The sequence below is a fragment of the Balaenoptera musculus genome, chromosome 1 (assembly GCF_009873245.2).
Source record: "Balaenoptera musculus isolate JJ_BM4_2016_0621 chromosome 1, mBalMus1.pri.v3, whole genome shotgun sequence".
Taxonomy (NCBI): domain Eukaryota; kingdom Metazoa; phylum Chordata; class Mammalia; order Artiodactyla; family Balaenopteridae; genus Balaenoptera; species Balaenoptera musculus.
The window spans coordinates 125186133-125203227 of record NC_045785.1 but is presented as its reverse complement, the minus strand read 5'-3'; the positions used below and the strand labels follow the sequence as shown (position 1 = coordinate 125203227).

Below are 17095 nucleotides of genomic sequence, written 5' to 3'. Positions count from 1 at the left end.
AGCATACCACAGAGAGATCGGCTTGGTGCTTTGCGATGACCTAGAGGGGTGGGATAGGTAGGATGGGAGGGAGGCTCAAGAGGGAGGGGATATGGGGACATGTGTATGCATATGGCTGATTCGCTTTGTTGTGCAACAGAAACTAACACAGTATTGTGAAGCAATTATACTACAATAAAGATCTGTTGAAAGAAAAAGAAAGAAACTAAAATCTCACATGTACATATTACCAGCTGAAAAATAAATGAGCACTTATTTAAAAAAAAACAAAAAACAAAAAAAAGAAGTTATTTTACAATTTCCAGGCTCAAAGATTTAGTAATGCCCCGCTTTGGTGCCCGGGATCATTTGTTCATGGGAATAAGCTCTCTTTTTAAATATAATCACTGTGGCTGCCTATTTAATTAATCTTTTTTTGTTGAGTTTTAAGACATGGGGGTACACAATCAGTATCCATTAATCCTATCTACTCACTTTCTTGTATGTGCCAACAACATATGGAGCACTGAGAGGATACAGGTGGTAATTGTAACTCTTTAAAAAATGTTACCAACACAGATAATTCAGTAAATTGTGGTTTTCGCCCAACAATATAAATAAGTGAAACATTTATTCAAAGTATTTTAGTCACTGTGACTCACTGGGGAATCAGGCCATTTATGAATTACTGTTACCAAATGTGACACTCTTGGAGAAGGCTGGAAAATTTTCCATGATGCCAAGACAAATGATTCAAAAAGGTGGTATTTAATTTTACATATAATTGACATTTTTATCCCTAACCTACTCCAATGCAATATTTGCACTCTATGTTAAATGTAACTCTAATATCCTCTTTACTCGGTGGAATTGGCATTCTCACATGAATTAAAAGTGCCAGATTCTGAATAGCTCTCATTGAATGTTGACATCACAGGTGTCATTTGCAAGAGTGAACAAGTCTCAAAATAGCAAAGCATTTTCCGTTTTTACTTGTACTGTAAGATGTTTTAAAACTTTCCATAAGAAAGAGGGTCCCGAGTGACAGAGTTTTATCTCTTTCTGCATTTGGTGTAGAAGTGTTATTTTCTTTCTGATGTTAATAAGTTCTGACTAATTTTCTTTCTGATGTTCGGTGTCCTTAGGTGAACCTTTTACCTACCAGGCTCAGGCATGGACTTAGGCAGATCCCAAATGACCATCACAACCTGAGCTCCCAAAGTGGCAAGGCCTGTCTCCATCCTATCTTTGTTTCCCCCCTCTCTCCTTCTGCTATGTTCCTTTCCACTCTCTTTGTAACCTGTGATTTATTCACTTGCCTCATGTACCTTAATCATTTTCAGAGTAGCTAGATTAGTTTACTATGTCTGCCATAACAAAGTGCCACAGACTGGGTGGCTTAAACAACATAACTTTATTTCCTCACATTTCTGGAGGCTAGAAGTCTGAGATGAAGGTGTCGGCAGTCTTGGTTTCTTCTGAGGCCTTCGTTCCTTGGTTGGTAGATGGCTGTCTTCTCCCTGTTTTCACATAGTCTTTCTTCTGTGTGTGTTTGTGTCCTCATCTCCTCTTTTTATAAGAATGCCAGTCATATTGGATTAGAATCCACCCTAACAATCCCAGGTTAATTTAATCACCAGTTTAAAGATCCTTCTTCAAATACAGTCACATTCTGAGACAATTGGGGCACATATGAATGTGGGGGGGTGGGGAACACAGTCCTGCCCATAACAGTAGCCCAAGATGGATATCGTAATACTTGTCAGTTAGAGGCAGGATTCAATTCTTCACATCCTATTGACCTCCTTGGGTGATCAGAGGAAGTATGGTGGGAGGAAGGTAATCCAGCATCAGAGGCATGCCCCAAGACTTAGGCCTTCCATTCAGCCAAGTTCTTGTCATGACGCCTCTATAAGGGCAACAAAATAAGATTTGCTGGTACAGTTATGTACCAACACTGTGCTAGGCATTTTACATACACTTATCTAACTGAATCCTTAAAATAGTCCTAAAAGTTAGGAGCTGCCAGTATTCTCATTTGGGAGCTGAGGAAACCAATGTTCGGCGATACTAAATGATTTTCTCAAGATCCCACAGCAAGTAAACAAACATGCTGGGATTCAAATCCAGATCTACATCTGACTCCAACAGTGATGATTTTTCCATAGCACCTGTTTGCTTCTCTCTGTAGAAAACAAATGTGTTGATTGATCACTTGTTACAGGTAATCCCCAAATTACCCTATTCTGAAGATCTAGTTTTTCACTTCGTGTTCCTCTTGGCCAAGTCAAGACAAGGTCAGTAAACTTTTTTCAGGAAAAAAAATTTTTTTTTCTTTTTTTACTAACTCCAGGTGGAACTCCGTATGGTTAGAATATTCACTGCAATGATTCCCAGAAAAGAAACACTATTAATATATTCTTTTTAATCATTTTAAAGTATTTTGATTATCTATATTGCTGTGTTATAAACTACCCCAAAACTTAGTGGCTTGAAAAAATAATCATTTTCTCTCTCACACTTCTGTGGTTTACTGGGTTCTGTTGGGTGGTTTATTTGTTCTCTGTGATGCTGGCTGGGACTGCAGTCACCTAGGGGTTCAAATGGGCTAGAATGTTCAAGAAAGCTCCTTCACATCTCTGACATTTTGGAGGAGAACCACAAGAGAGCTTAGGTCAGACAGCTGAGTGTCCCTTTCTCTCCTTGTCAGCTCAGAGCTGCTTCTTCACATGGTCATCTCTCCAGCAGAGACTCCTTACGTGGCAGCTTAGGGCTGCCAAAAGCAGAAGCTGCTAGGCCTTCTTAAATCTTAGGTCAAGAACTGGCATAACATCCCTTCCCTCACATTCTTTTGGTTAAAGTGAATCCCAGGCCCATATTCAGTGTAGGGGGGATACCCAAGGCCACAAACACTGGACAATGTGACTCATAAAGATCATCCTTAGAGACTAGCTGCCCAAAAGTGTGCTAAAGAAGAGAAATGCGGGAAAGAAGGCACTAACTGCATATTAAATATTGAGTGATTTAGCAATACAGAACTAAATGGAGAAATAGTTTTGAAACACTTAAGCCTTTTTTCCAAAAGCAAGGAGTGTTTTTTGGATTATAGTATATCAGTGAAAAGAACTTATACAAAGGCAGCATATTTAATCTTTGTAGAAAACAAGTAAGACCTCTTCCTTAGATCACTGCTGTGATGAGAACCTGCAAAACCTTGAGTATCAATTAAGAAATACAACATCAGTTTCACTAGTACCAAATTCTCAGTCCTTGCTCTCTCTAAGCTACAGTTGTTATGGCTTTATGCAGTGACCAAAGTTGGAGTGGGTTTTTGGCTCCTTCTCTGAGTCAGAAATTTTTCTTGAAGAAAGGAAAGAAGGAAAAAAAGGAGGGAGGGAGGAAGTCACATGAAAAAACAAAACAAAAACCTTGCACAATTCACCAGTAACAAGGTGAATTTGTATTCTATTTGGGTTCAATTAAGCATTTGTTAAGTACCAAGAAGTGTTAAATGATATAATGTACATTAAATCATTTACTCAAGTATAATCAATAATCCCTACCCTAAAAAATTAGCTTTCATGGGTTTTAAAATTATTTTTAAGTAGATTTTTTGGTAAGAAATATGAATGCATCCCACATGGCAGATACAATTTGTAACAAAATATCTGCTCTTGTGTATGATCAGTATGATTTTGCTATTTATGAATATACTCATGGAAAATGATGTATGTTGCCAGCTAGAGATATGTGTGCTATTTAGACATAGCATGCTTTAGATGAGGGTCAGCAAACTATGGCCCACTAGCCAAATCTGGCCCTCTGCCTGGTTTTTTAAATAAAGTTTTATTAGAACACAGCCACACTTTATTTACATAATGTCTATGACTGCTCTGCAGCCACATCAGCAAAATTGAGTAGTTGCGCCAGAGATTGTATGGCCCACAATGCCTAAAATATTTACTACTCTGTCCCTTAACAGAAAAAGTTTGGTGACCCCTGATTTAGATGATTAATTTGACCTTTATCAGTTTTTTTTTAAGTTCCACAAGGGTTTTTCCTTGTTTTCTGTTGGTTGGTTGGTTGATGGCTTAAAGTAGAGATCCTAAGGTCACAAAGTGGAAAGTGGGATGGGAGGAAGAGGGTACAGGAAGAGCATTTGGGCAGAGGAAATTGCATGCCTAGAGTCCCAGATATATGCCAGAAGATGGAGTATCCAGGTAATTATTTGAAATGAGTGTGGCTAGAGTTTAAAATCTGAAGGGAAAAGTGGTTATAGTAGAATTTGGAATAGTAGACTAGGTCCAGGTTGTGATGGGTTGTGTTTTGTTTTTTAAATAAGGAGCAATGGAAGAACACTCTAGTGGCAGTAGAGAGAATGGGTTGGAGGAAGATCAAAAGTAGAATAGCTAGAAAACTGGGACCTCCTACCTCTAAATGAATTTTGTCATAAGCATCTCTAGTTTTACATGTTCAAAATGTATTCTAACTAGAAATGTTAAACATCAGCATTTTCTGCTATTATTCATCTTTAGGAGATGGAAAGTGCGTAAGAAAGAGAAAGCAATATAATTGAGAGGATTGTACAAAATTCTTTTGGGACTCAGTGCTTAATTTCTGTGATTCTGATTTTCCAAGCAATTCAATTAATTTTTAGTTGGCCTAACCATAAAAACTAGTATCGCAAAAGTTCCCTCAAATTTACTGTTGTTATGACTGAGTCAAAGCGCAGTGGTGATCAGAAACTGCTTGGAAAGGGCCTCTGAAAAATCTTCTCAGGAAATATCATAGGCAGTTTTGGAGTGGTTTGCTTTTGGTTTTGTTTTGGTTTTTCCTAAATCAACCCAAGTGTATCCCGCTGAAGGTAGATCATTTCCACTTGGGTTAGGGGAGTTATGGGTCCCAGGGAGTAGGCATGGTGCCTGCACTAAAGAAAACAACCACTGAAGTTGGCACTAAATTGCTCCTTTGGTATGATTTCATCTGAAAGGGTAGGGATTTAGTAAATCAATGAAGATCTCATCCCAGACTCTTACAAGGTGAGGATGACGTCCGGCTAAAATGCTCAGGCTGAGGAAGTGTAAGGGAGTTGACAGACACAGGGCAGGTAGTTCTAAATCCTCACATAGGGAAGATTTTCTTCTGGAAAATCTATTTGATCTAACTTTACTCTTTTTAAGCATGGATTCTGTATGTTTTAGGAATCTTTATTGGAGATGCCTAGATTAGAGATGTGTGTATTTGGCATAAAGGAGAATAGCATCCATGACCCCAGAATCTCAACTGAGCTACTTGCTGTTTTACTTCACTTAGTAGGGTAATAGAAATCACAACACAAACAGTTAAAATTAGATTGCCAGGGCTTCCCTGGTGGCGCAGTGGTTAAGAATCCACCTGCCAATGCAGGAGACGTGGGTTTGAGCCTTGGTCCAGGAAGATCCCACATGCCACAGAGCAACTAAGCCCGTGCGCCACAACTACTGAGCCCGCGTGCCACAAATACTGAAGCCCGTGCACCTAGAACCCATGCTGCACAACAAGAGAAGCCTCCACAATGAGAAGCCCGCGCACCGCAACGAAGAGTAGCCCCTGCTCGCTGCAACTAGAGAAAAGCCTGCATGCGGCAACGAAGACCCAATGCAGCCAAAAATAAATAAATTAATTAAAAAAATTAGATTGCCAGGGCTCAAATCCTAACTCTGCTTCTTAGCTAGCTATGGGGCCTAAACCTCAGTTTCCTGAACTGTCATACAGAGATAACCGTCATAGATCAGTAAGTATTAAATGAGATAATGCAAAGCATTTACAACAGTGCTGTTGTTATGATCATAATTATTGTAGTTATTACTGTTATTTATCTCCATTAAGAATTTGGCTGCTAGGAACAGAAGTGCCAAAAATAGAACAAATTAGAGGTTTTCTTACTGTTAAACAAGAAGTGAGGAGGCGGGCCATGATAGGCTTTGGTTTAGCCGCTCAACAATTCAGGTCCAAGATCTCTGCAGTAATCTTGGCCTTTCCCTTGTGATTGCCCCTTAGTTCCAAGGTGGCTACTCTGTCTCTAGCATCATGTGCTCATTCCAGGCAGAAAGAACTGAAGGGCAGAGGGCAACAGGATACTACCAGCTGAGTGTACCTGCTTTTAAGGAGCTTTCCTATAAGCACTACCCAACAACTTTTGCGTATGTGACATTAGTCAGAAATGTCCTTTCTTTGTCCCTGGGCATCAGGAAAGGAAGAATGACTGGAGCTAAAAGCATGCTGGTTTTAGGGGGCTGTAACGCTGGGCTTTATGAAAGCCAAGCCAAGAAGGTTTGTCGTAATACAGTGGGAAACAGGGAGCCAGCGGAGGTTTTGAGCTGGGGAAGGTGTGTGAGGTTCAGCGGTTGCTTTGGGCAATGACAGTGGTGGTGGCTGGAGCACAGGTGGAGATGGGAGCCTCCCTGTCTTCTTAGAATTAGCTGGCAACTCATCTCTTTCTTCTCGTGCAGCTGTCTCCCGGGCTGTTATCTCCCTACCAGGAGCACTGGCCATCTCAGCTCAGGGCCATTGTCTCGATTCATCTTTCCCAGGAACTGTGCAACAAGCTCTTTAAATACATAATAAGAAGCTTGAAATTTCACTGGAATATATTTAGTCCAGAATAACTTTTTTGGTAGTAATAGTGAGGAAAGTTTTATAGAAAAATATGGCAATTGCCTTTTATAACATTGTTATCAAAGATTAAAAATATTCCTTCCACATCTCCAATTTGCCCTTCAAAAGATATTATTAACATATGATTCTAGCCATTTTGACCCTTTAAATCTTTGGATGTAAGGAGGTCTTTTTTTCTTTAATCTTAAATTATCTCAACATTTGCCCTCTCCAATTCTTTCTGGATTTAGTGGAAAAGTCCATCCCAACTGTTCCCCTAATTAGCTAATTATATATTCTGATTCTATATTCTATCTGCTTTGATCTGATTTAAGAGCTTTTTAAACTTTTCTAACATGTCTTTATAAAAGTGATGCCATATCTTCTAAATAACTTTAGTTGCTATTTTCTAATTTAATCATTTTCCTCTTGGAGCTTTTCAAACTGAAATGTGTGTGAAGTATAGCAACAAGAACTTCCCAAGAAACAAACACCTGTGGGTATTTTGGTTTTGTTTTTTTAAGGGCACTGTACTTCCTTGGTTTTTAATTTCCAGTATCCTTTATGAGGTCAGTCTGCAAAGATGGCCTCCCAGACAGCATTTGCCCCTTGGGCCCAAATCTTTAGGGGACCATCAGGACACACTCCAAGATCCCTTTCCCGAGTCACCGTTTATTGTTATAGAACTCACTCTGTGAGGCTACTTTGATTTCTTTCTCATGAATACCCAAGATGAGCCAGTTGAAGTTCAGTCTCCTTTTTTTGCCCATGTTCCCCATTTCATCGTGTGAGGCCTTACCCATCTCTTGGGCACATTATTCATGTTGAGAGCCTCCAGTGTACTAGGAAACGCCAAGTTCACTGGGAGATTTCATTCTCTCCTTCAGATCACTTATGACAGTCTCAGATGGGCTTGGTTCCAGCCCCGATTTCTAGGGCACCTACTTTTACCAACTACCTAGGGCAGTGGTTTGCAACCCCCGTGAACATCAGAAGTATCTGTGGATCTATTTGAAGTGCGTATATCCTGGACCTTCCCAAGACCTAATGAATCATACTCTCTGGGAATGGGGTCCAAGCATCCATTTGTTGTTTTTTAAAGATCTAAAGGGTGATGCTGATCTACAGCCAGATGGAGAATCACTCCTTCTCCAATTGATCATCATATTTACATTTCCTTTTCTTACTTGAAGGCATTTTTTAAGTTTTAAGGACAGAATATGTTCCCTATCAAAACCTTTTTTTCTCTACGGGGGTCAGCAAAAATGAATTTCGAACATGAAATGAGAAGTTCACCTGAGTTTTCTCCCCTTCTTGACTGATATTCCCAGGTGAGCCTCTTAGCTTCACTGTAAACTGACTTGTAGCAAAGCCCATCCTGAGCTGTAAATTTATAAATCCACTCATCAACTTATATACACATTCATCCCAATGAGGTAGATCTTATTGTTCTCAATTTTTAGATTTAGGAATGAAACAGGAGGGAAGGGGGCAGGGCACAACCTTTAGAAGAATGACATAGCCCAAGGAAACGACATAAACTGATTAGAACCAAATAGGTCCAAGATGGCAGATGAGTCAATGACTTCCACTAGACCTTGACCCTCAGTATACTCTCATTGTAACACATCAGCAGATCCAAGGCTGACCATTAAGGTCAAAAAGTGGGTGGTGGCCCACTTTCTGGAAATCCCCACCCCTTCCCCAAAATAGCTGGAACACTCCTCCCACTCATTAGCCTATGAAATTACCCACCCCTCCAAAAACTGACAACCCCATACCCTGGTGCCTTTCTCACCTTCTGAGATGGCCCACACTCTGTGCAGTGTGTTTCTCTCTAAATGAATCCACTTCTTACCTATCACTTTGTCTCCCACTGAATTCTTTCTGTGATGAGACATCAAGAACCTGAGCTTCATTAAGTCCTGAGACCAGGTGTGTGATCTCAGTTAAAAGACTGTGGGTTCAAGTCCCAATCTGAGGTCCACGGTTTCAGGAACAGCCTGAGAGAGTTTACATGACTTGCCTAACAGCACGAGGAAATAGTGACTAGAATCAAAGTTCTTCCAAGTCCAAATTCAGTACTCTTTCACTATACTAGGCTGTTTTTTCTACTGATTAATATTTTTATCATTTTATTTTGAAATAATTTTAGACTTATTTTTAAAAATTGCAAAAAAATAATAATTCAGGGAACTTCTCTAAACCCTTTACCCACGTTCCCCAAATGTTAACATTTTACCATGTTAATCATTCTGTCTCTTTTCTCTCCTTGTGTACGTGTGCATTAATTTATTTATTACATATATGTATATACGTGTATGTATTTGACAGTAAATTACAGTTATGATTCCCTTTTATCTCTCAATACTTCAGTGTATATTTCCTAAAACACAGATATTCTCTTCCTTCCCCACAGAATAATGATTAGAAATCAGGAAATTAATACAGCACTATACTATGTACAGACATTCAAATCTTACCAGTTTCACTCACAGATGTCTTTTGTAGCACAAGAAAAAAAAGTTTCTGCTCTAGGATCCATTCAGGGATTACATGTTGTGTTTGGTTCTGTGTCTCTTTACTGTCTTTGTTTGCAAAGGTCCTCAGCCTGCCTTTGTCATTCATGGCCTGGTTAATTATGTAGGCTGTCCCCTAATAAGCCAGAATTGCCCTGGCAGTTTTGGCTCTCAGAGCAGGATGGAATTGCTCAGAAACCCATGGGTTCACTGACATACAGCAGGACAGACCACAGCATTGTGAGGATATGGGAGAACCGATAATGATAATGATTTTGTAACATTTACTAGATGCTGGGCACTGTTTTAAATGCTTTCCATATATTAACTCATTTAATCTTTACAACAACCTTATGTAATCGGTATTATTATATTAGAGATGTGCAATATGAGAAACCAAGAAGTTATGACTTCCTCAAGGTCAGCCAGCCAGGAAATGGCAAGGCCAGGAGTCAAACCCATCCCCACCGCAGCCAGGCTCCATCTTTACCTTGAGCTCTTTGAGCAAAGCCTGGGGCACTAAACTGAATCACGTGTCCTCAGGCAAGCTGCTAGCTCTAACAACCTCAGTCTCATCAACTGAAAAATGGTACTAATACATCTGTTTCAGCTGTAAGGATTACACAAGATAATTTATGAAAGCATTTGATATGTAACAAGGACTCCACTTTTTAAGAGTAAGTAAAATTTTAAATGTAAACATTGCAAAATTATCCGTGGCTCTCATATGGTGACCCTCAGAGAGTACTTTTTTTTTTTTTTTAAACTTTTTTTATTGCAGTATAACAGAAATACATGCAGTTTGGGAGAAGAAAAATTGCTCATTTGTAATTTTTGTTAAATTAATGATGTAAATACTCTCTTAATGGTTAATTTTAAGCTACCAACAGTTTGACACTTGACTCACAAATTCCTGTTTAACAATTGGCCCTCATGAACTAGGGTGAACCAGCTTTAGCACACCACTACAACATGTATACAGAAAAATGTACAGATCATTAGTTTATAGCTCATTGTATATCGGCAAAGTGAACACACCTACCACCCTGGTCAGTAAATATAATTATACCTTTCCTTCTTCCTTAAAGGTGACCACTGTCACCTTTTTTCATCATTGAGGGTAGGGAGAAGGGAACAGAAGTTCCCTATTCATACTTTTAGATTTTTTGAGGGACTGGGGAGGGACTAGCTACAACAAAAACCACCTTCAGGGCAGAAGAGGCCAGATAAGAATGAGTCACAAAACACAATTTTAGAATGAATTTCTAGAAAGGACTCCTGCATCTTTAGATATATTAAAGAAAATGGTCTATATTTCCTATAAAGAGAAAGGTCAGCACCACTCTATTCTGGGCTGAGGTGTAATTTCCTTCTAGCTTTAAAAAGACAGTTGTTCTCATTAGTGGGTGGCAGCAGAAGAATCAAGAGGTCTTTATAAGAAAACTCTGAGACTATTGGGTTTACAGAATTACTGAAATGTCTAGTCATTTCAATGTGAAATTTTCATTTTGTCTTAAAAGACTTCAGGTGTATAGCAAAGTGAATCAGTTATACATATACTTATATCCATTCTTTTTTAGATTCTTTTCCCATATAGGTTATTACAGAATATTGAGTAGAGTTCCCTGTGCTATACAGGAGGTCCTTATTAGTTATGTTTTTATTTTTTTAATTTTTTAAATTAATTTTTATTGGCATATAGTTGATTTATAATGTTGTTAGTTTCAGGTATACAGCAAAGTGAATCAATTATACATATATCCACTCATTTTTAGATTCTTTTCCCATATAGGTAATTACAGAGTATTGAATAGAGTTCCCTGTGCTATACAGTCGGTCCTTATTAGTTATCTATTTTATATACACCTGAAACTAACACAACATTGTAAATCAACTATACTCCAATTTAAAAAAACAAAAAAGACTTCAAATATGGCCTCTGAACCCATGGAGAAGATAAACATATATGAAGGGTAACTCTTATGACTACAGTAGGGTCAACTTTATTATTAATATTTTGTAGCCTATAAATAGATTTGAGGGGGTACCTCTGCAGCCCAAGGACTTTCTGGGCTCTGTAGCTGAGAGAATAAGCAGGAACAGATTTTTCATCTCTTTTTTTTTTTGTTATCAAGGCGAGGATGTTTCCTCTGAGACCTTCTGTCCGGAGAACAGAGGTCCTTTACCCACCACCTTTTTCCTCACAGCTGTTTACTTCTGAACTCCATTATCTGGAGAACTGAAAACAAGTGGTGACTTGTAGGGGGAAGACAAAGAGGGAGACAGGGAGCGTGGGAAGAGTTCAGAAAGGATTCAGGCTCACATATTAAGGCCTGCTGGTAGCCGCCTCCAACCATCCCCACGGCAGAGGCCCCCTCCCCCTCACCCCTGCCCCGAGGCTTCGGCCTGCCCTCCTGGGCCTCTCTTTCTCTCCTAGCAAGTCTGCCGGCTCCCGCCTTCCATCGCCAGCCTCACCGTGCACCTTCCCCAACCCGCCACCTCTCACCATGGATCTGTTCATTGCTTATTTTACAAGCAGCCTTTTCAACCACATTTTCCACTCAACCGATAGGAAAACCAGGCCAAAGTAGCCCTAGCACAGAGGCCCATGGCTGTAAGCGGAACTGTTACAGAATGGAAATGTAGGGCCCCTGGTTCAAGGATTATTAAGAATTTCAAAAGAGAGACAGTGGAACACAAAACCAGGCATAGGCCCTTCTAAGCATGTGGCCCTGTGTGTCAGCACAGGTTACACGTCCATGAAGCCAGCCTTGGCTATAAGGGCCCCAAGTGAGTTGAAAGTTGTTTCCCTTCTGAATAGGCTGATGTATTTAAACATCAGTATATTATTGGAACACTAACAAAACTGTACCTCAATCAAATTCAGAGTGACTAGATTTTATCTGAAAATCTGAGATCCGTTATTGTTATGCACTGTACTCAGGGCAAAGATGAGACATTCTCTGGAAGCTTTCCTTGAGTCTACACTTGAAGCAATTACAGAAAATTTACATTTATTTGAATTACATTCTTACAGAATTGGCAATAATTTATATACGGTCATCAGCAAATGCAGGGACTACTCCCTGGGAGGTCACAGTGTCACTGTGGCTTAGAGTTGGAAGATACAGATTCAAGTTCCAGCCTTGTCAACTGAGCAAGTTCCTCAGCTTACTATATAGGGAAGTCGTGGACCTCTGAGTCTCAGGATCCTGCTCTGTATGGGGATAAGGGGACCAGCCTCACAGAGCTGGTGTGAAGGAGATGGTTTATATATGAAATTAGACTGTACACTGTGAAGTAGTTAATAAACGTAAGCTGTTGTTCTTATTTAACAGTGATAAAGACAGAACAAATCCTGAAGTTAATCTTATTATTAAAGTATCTTTGCCCATTGGCATAGCAATTGTATATTCAGCTAAAATTTGCTCCTCCTTCCTCTATGTCACTTCCAACCCATCCTAAGGACTCAAATGTTAACCACTTTATGAAACATTTTGTGTTCCCACTGGCAGTTAATTATTCCCACTTATACCTTAGCACACTATAGTGATTTTATGTGATTACATGGGTTTTCCTCTTTTCAGTCTATAAGCTTTCTGAGGACCAGGTCTCACCCATCACTGAATTATCATGAATGGGATGTGCTCAATATGTTGAATGAATGATTGACAGAGGAGGGAAAGGATGAATTAAGTATAGGTGAGAGTAGTTTAGGGCATTTAAGACATTTAGAAGCGTGAAGGCAAAAATTTCATAAGAACAGGGATCTTGTATGCCTGAACCCTTCCCTCCCCCACTTCATAGTCGGTGCTGGGCACATAGTAGGTAGCTTGGAAGAAATTTGCAAATCAAAGAAAAGGAGAAAGGCCAGCTCTAGGCACAGGTTTCCGTCAGCATGGACTTCTCATGCCATGTTTCACTTTTGGTAGTACAATCCCAAAGTGTCTGTTAACCTTATTCTATTCCCTTGGCCCCCAGAGGTTCCGGTGCTGAATCATCAGCACCTCCCCAATGCCAGATCCTCACCCACTAGTCATTTTAGAACCCCTGTTCCTATGTAAAGGGATCGATCCTATATCCCATTGCTATAGGACTGTTCCATGCTCCTCCAGTACTTGCTAATTTAGTGACCATAAGTCCCTGTAACAAGTTATGGGCACTAAAGGGCCACCTTACAGAGGAATGAAATATTTGATCCCTGAAGCACTTAAACCAAAGGATCCGTCTAATCCTGAGTATATCAGACATTGTGGATAACTAAATAGGTGGGTTTCAAATCACTCAGTGCCTCCTCCTACCTGGCCTGTATGGGGCCAGCACTAGAGGAAGAAGATGAGCATTTCCTTGGAAAAGGTGGTGCTTTACAGACTGCTTGTAAGGGTGCCGATTTTATGAAATCCCAGTTTTTTAAAGGTTTTGTGGTAAAGCAAGCTGGAGATAGTAAGTCACAGTTTTATTACAATGTGGGCCTTTTCTTAGGGTGTGGGATTCATTTGTGGCTAAAAAAAATAGCTGGGTTCTGTAGTCAATAAAAATCAGTACCTTCATGCGGTACTTAATCTCTCAGAACAGACCAATGCTGACAGTCTCTGGGAGGAAAACAGAGAATTAAAATAGGAACCAAGATATCTGCCTTGGGTCCGATCTCTTTGTTTCACACTGGGTAGGCTATGGTTGCTGCTGATTGCAGGCTTCAGTTGGGAGAATGACAGGTTTCTCTCTCTATTTCCTGTTCATCTTTTCCAGTGCAGAGCCTAGAAGATGGCGGATAATATGTCTGGCTAATGCTAGTTTCCTCTTGAAGAAGAAAAGGACAGAGTCACATTTTCTCTTAATTTGAAACCAAGATCACTTTATTCACTTGATTACAGCTGTTCTTAAATGCTCCTTGGATAGTGTCCCTCTGTATTATGTTTCCCTCTGTCCTTAGTCATGGATTTTCGAAGTAACCCCACTTAGTTCTCCTCCATGGGCCAAATATATACTGATATTGAAGTGTTACTAATCCTTTAAAATGCCAGGAGTTTGAGCTTTCATTGGACTTTGAAAGATTTTAATAACTAGATTTTCATCTCTGATCACTGATAATTTTTTTTTTTTTTAATGAATAGCCCAGTTTGCTTTTTTTTTTTTAAAGAAATTCACGTTCTTTTATTTATTTATCTATGACTGTGTTGAGTCTTCGTTTCTGTGTGAGGGCTTTCTCTAGTTGCGGCAAGTGGGGACCACTCTTCATCGCGGTGCGCGGGCCTCTCACCATCGCGGCCTCTCTTGTTGCGGAGCACAGGCTCCAGACGCACAGGCTCAGTAATTGTGGCTCACGGGCCCAGTTGCTCCGTGGCATGTGGGATCTTCCCAGACCAGGGCTCGAACCCGTGTCCCCTGCATTGGCAGGCAGACTCTCAACCACTGCGCCACCAGGGAAGCCCACTGATAATGTTTTTAATTTGGAGTTGGAGCAGTTCCCTCTGGTAATAAATGCAGCTTGAGCAGACAGGGCGTGCAATTGTTCTAAAACAGAGCTCAGATCAGATTTTGCCCAAACAGGTACAGGACCGAAAACCTTGGCTTCCATTAATGCTGTATTTTGGGGCAAAGTTTCCTACAGTCTAGTTGGCCTTTACTACCTTCATGAGTTTTACCATATCTGAGTACCACCTGAAATTGTATTTATTATTTTTCTTTAAATTCATTCACTGTGATACTTGAATACATCTATTTTCCATCATGGAAATATTTATTTGCCATAAGTGGGAAATTAGTATTACTTGTCCTTAATTGAAGGTAATAAATACAATGAAAAGTTATTAAATTCTAGCTAGATACTATTGCTTGCAAAAGGTTCTGAGCCCCAGGCCTATCTCCCTTTATTTGAAAGGGTAGTAACCTGGGTTGAAGCCATACTAGCACCACATTGAAGCTCTCCTTCAGGGAACGTGATGGATTGAAGAAAAAAAAAAAAAAAAAGAAAGAGGATCCTTTTTCCTTTATTCACTAACTATTCCAATGCTTTTGATTCCAAGCGGTACTTAGCCAATGTGTGAGAAACACTGCCTTTGAAAAACTCATTCCTTTTATACTCTGTGTGAGGAATTCAATATTTGATTGACTGGACTTGTATGAAAACCCCTTTTCAGGATATAAGAACACCCCAAAAGTGGATGGCACTGTTCCTACACCCAAGAAATGTGTCATCTAATAATACGAGGAGAGCAAATCATGATAAATGTGTAGCAGCAAGAGTTCCAGAAATATGCAGGTACTTCATACTAGAATGTGAGCGGCAGAGGGTCACTCGTGGGTCTTTCCGGGGCAGTTAGAAGAGTACTTAGCAGACCAGGCAGCCAACGAATACCTACGGAGTCAAAGAACACTAAACACTTCCCCAGTCTCCTAGTGGAGATATAAGCACTCTCACGGGCAGGGAATAGGTTGGCACCATCTGGAAAGGCTACAGGGAAGCAAGATTTGGACAGAATCTTGAAGGAAGGAATAGGCAGAGAGCACACACATACATACACAGGTGCACATGCACATGCATATATGCACATACACACAATGTCTTAGAACAGAAGGTGCAAGGTTCATATGAAAGCAGGGGGTTAAGTGTGTCTGACCGAGGTTGTGACCTGAGAACAGTCTCAGAAATACAAACGACCTTCCAATTTGAATAAATACTTCCCTTTCCTCAGACGTAAAGCCATTCCCCACTTCTTGTTCATAAACATCACATGTTTAAGTCTCAGGTACACTCTGCAGAAAGTGTCGATGTTTCAGCAAAACAAACCATCTTCTGTTAAAGGAACAATACCTTCTATTTCAGTGTACGTGGAGGTTGCTTTTTGAGAAACCCAGCTTTAGGTAGATATGTTGTCCGTTTACGGATTTTTGCCGTATTTCCTCAGTTGTTAAGGAGGGCTCCTAAAATCTTTGCAGCTAAGCCGTTGTGCCATTTCTCACAGTTCCCTTTGCTGTTTTTTGTTAAATGGAGTCATTGTTTCTCTGGTATTAATTTGCCATCACACGATTTGCTGCTCTAGAGATAGCAAAGTCTCAGGTAGTATTTTTAAAGAATAAACAAGAGAAGCAGATTGGCAGGGTAATAAATGTGGGGCAATAAGGTGGGAATTTAAGCTGTTACTATTTCTGAACAAGTTGTGCTGTCACAGAAATGGCCATGAGCCTCTGGGTCCGTTTCTGTAAGAGGAGAGCCCAACTGAGGAGGCATTTCAGCATTTCAGGTCCCAAAGGATTTCTGGGGACCAGCCTGAAGGCAGGAAGGATTGATGTAAGCTTTGGCTGCACAGGCTTTGTGAAAGGTTTCCATTTTCTGAAATGTGATGGTGCCAAGATTTTAGTTTGGGTATTTCCCATGCGGGTTAAGGGATACTAAATCTTCAGCTCCGTTATACCTGGAGAATGTTTTTCAGAAAACTCATTATCATCTCCTTTCACTCTAAGGCTAATTTTTAAATATATGGCTAAATATGGACTTAGGCCAAACCACGAACCAAAAAGCAAGGTGTAAACCTTCTTAATTTACTGAACCTCAAACCTAACCTTTTTTTCTTTTTTTTTTTTGGCACACTCTAATTTTTTCAGTTATACATATATATATATATACACTTTATTTTTCATATTCTTTTCCATTATGGTTTATCACAGGATATTGAATATAGTTCCCTCTACTATACAGTAGGACCTTGTTGTTTATCCATTCTATATGTAATAGTTTGCATCTGTTAATCCCAAACTCCCAATCCATCCCTCCCCCACCCTGCCACCCCTTGGCAACCACAAGTCTGTTCTCTATGTCTGTGAGTCTGTTTCTGTTTTGTAGGTAAGTTCATTTATGTCCTATTTTCGATTCTACATATGTGATATGATATTTGTCTTTGACTTACTTCACTTAGTATGATCATCTCTAGGTCCATTCACGTTGCCGCAAATGGCATTAT

General features: G+C 39.9%; 1 protein-coding gene across 3 annotated transcripts in view; it reads left to right on the top strand.

Annotated features, from left to right (window-relative positions):
- The window catches only part of NME7 (NME/NM23 family member 7), a 243502-nt gene that overhangs the window by 225155 nt on the left and 1252 nt on the right, over window positions 1-17095 (top strand). The gene's annotated exons all lie outside the window — the stretch shown is intronic.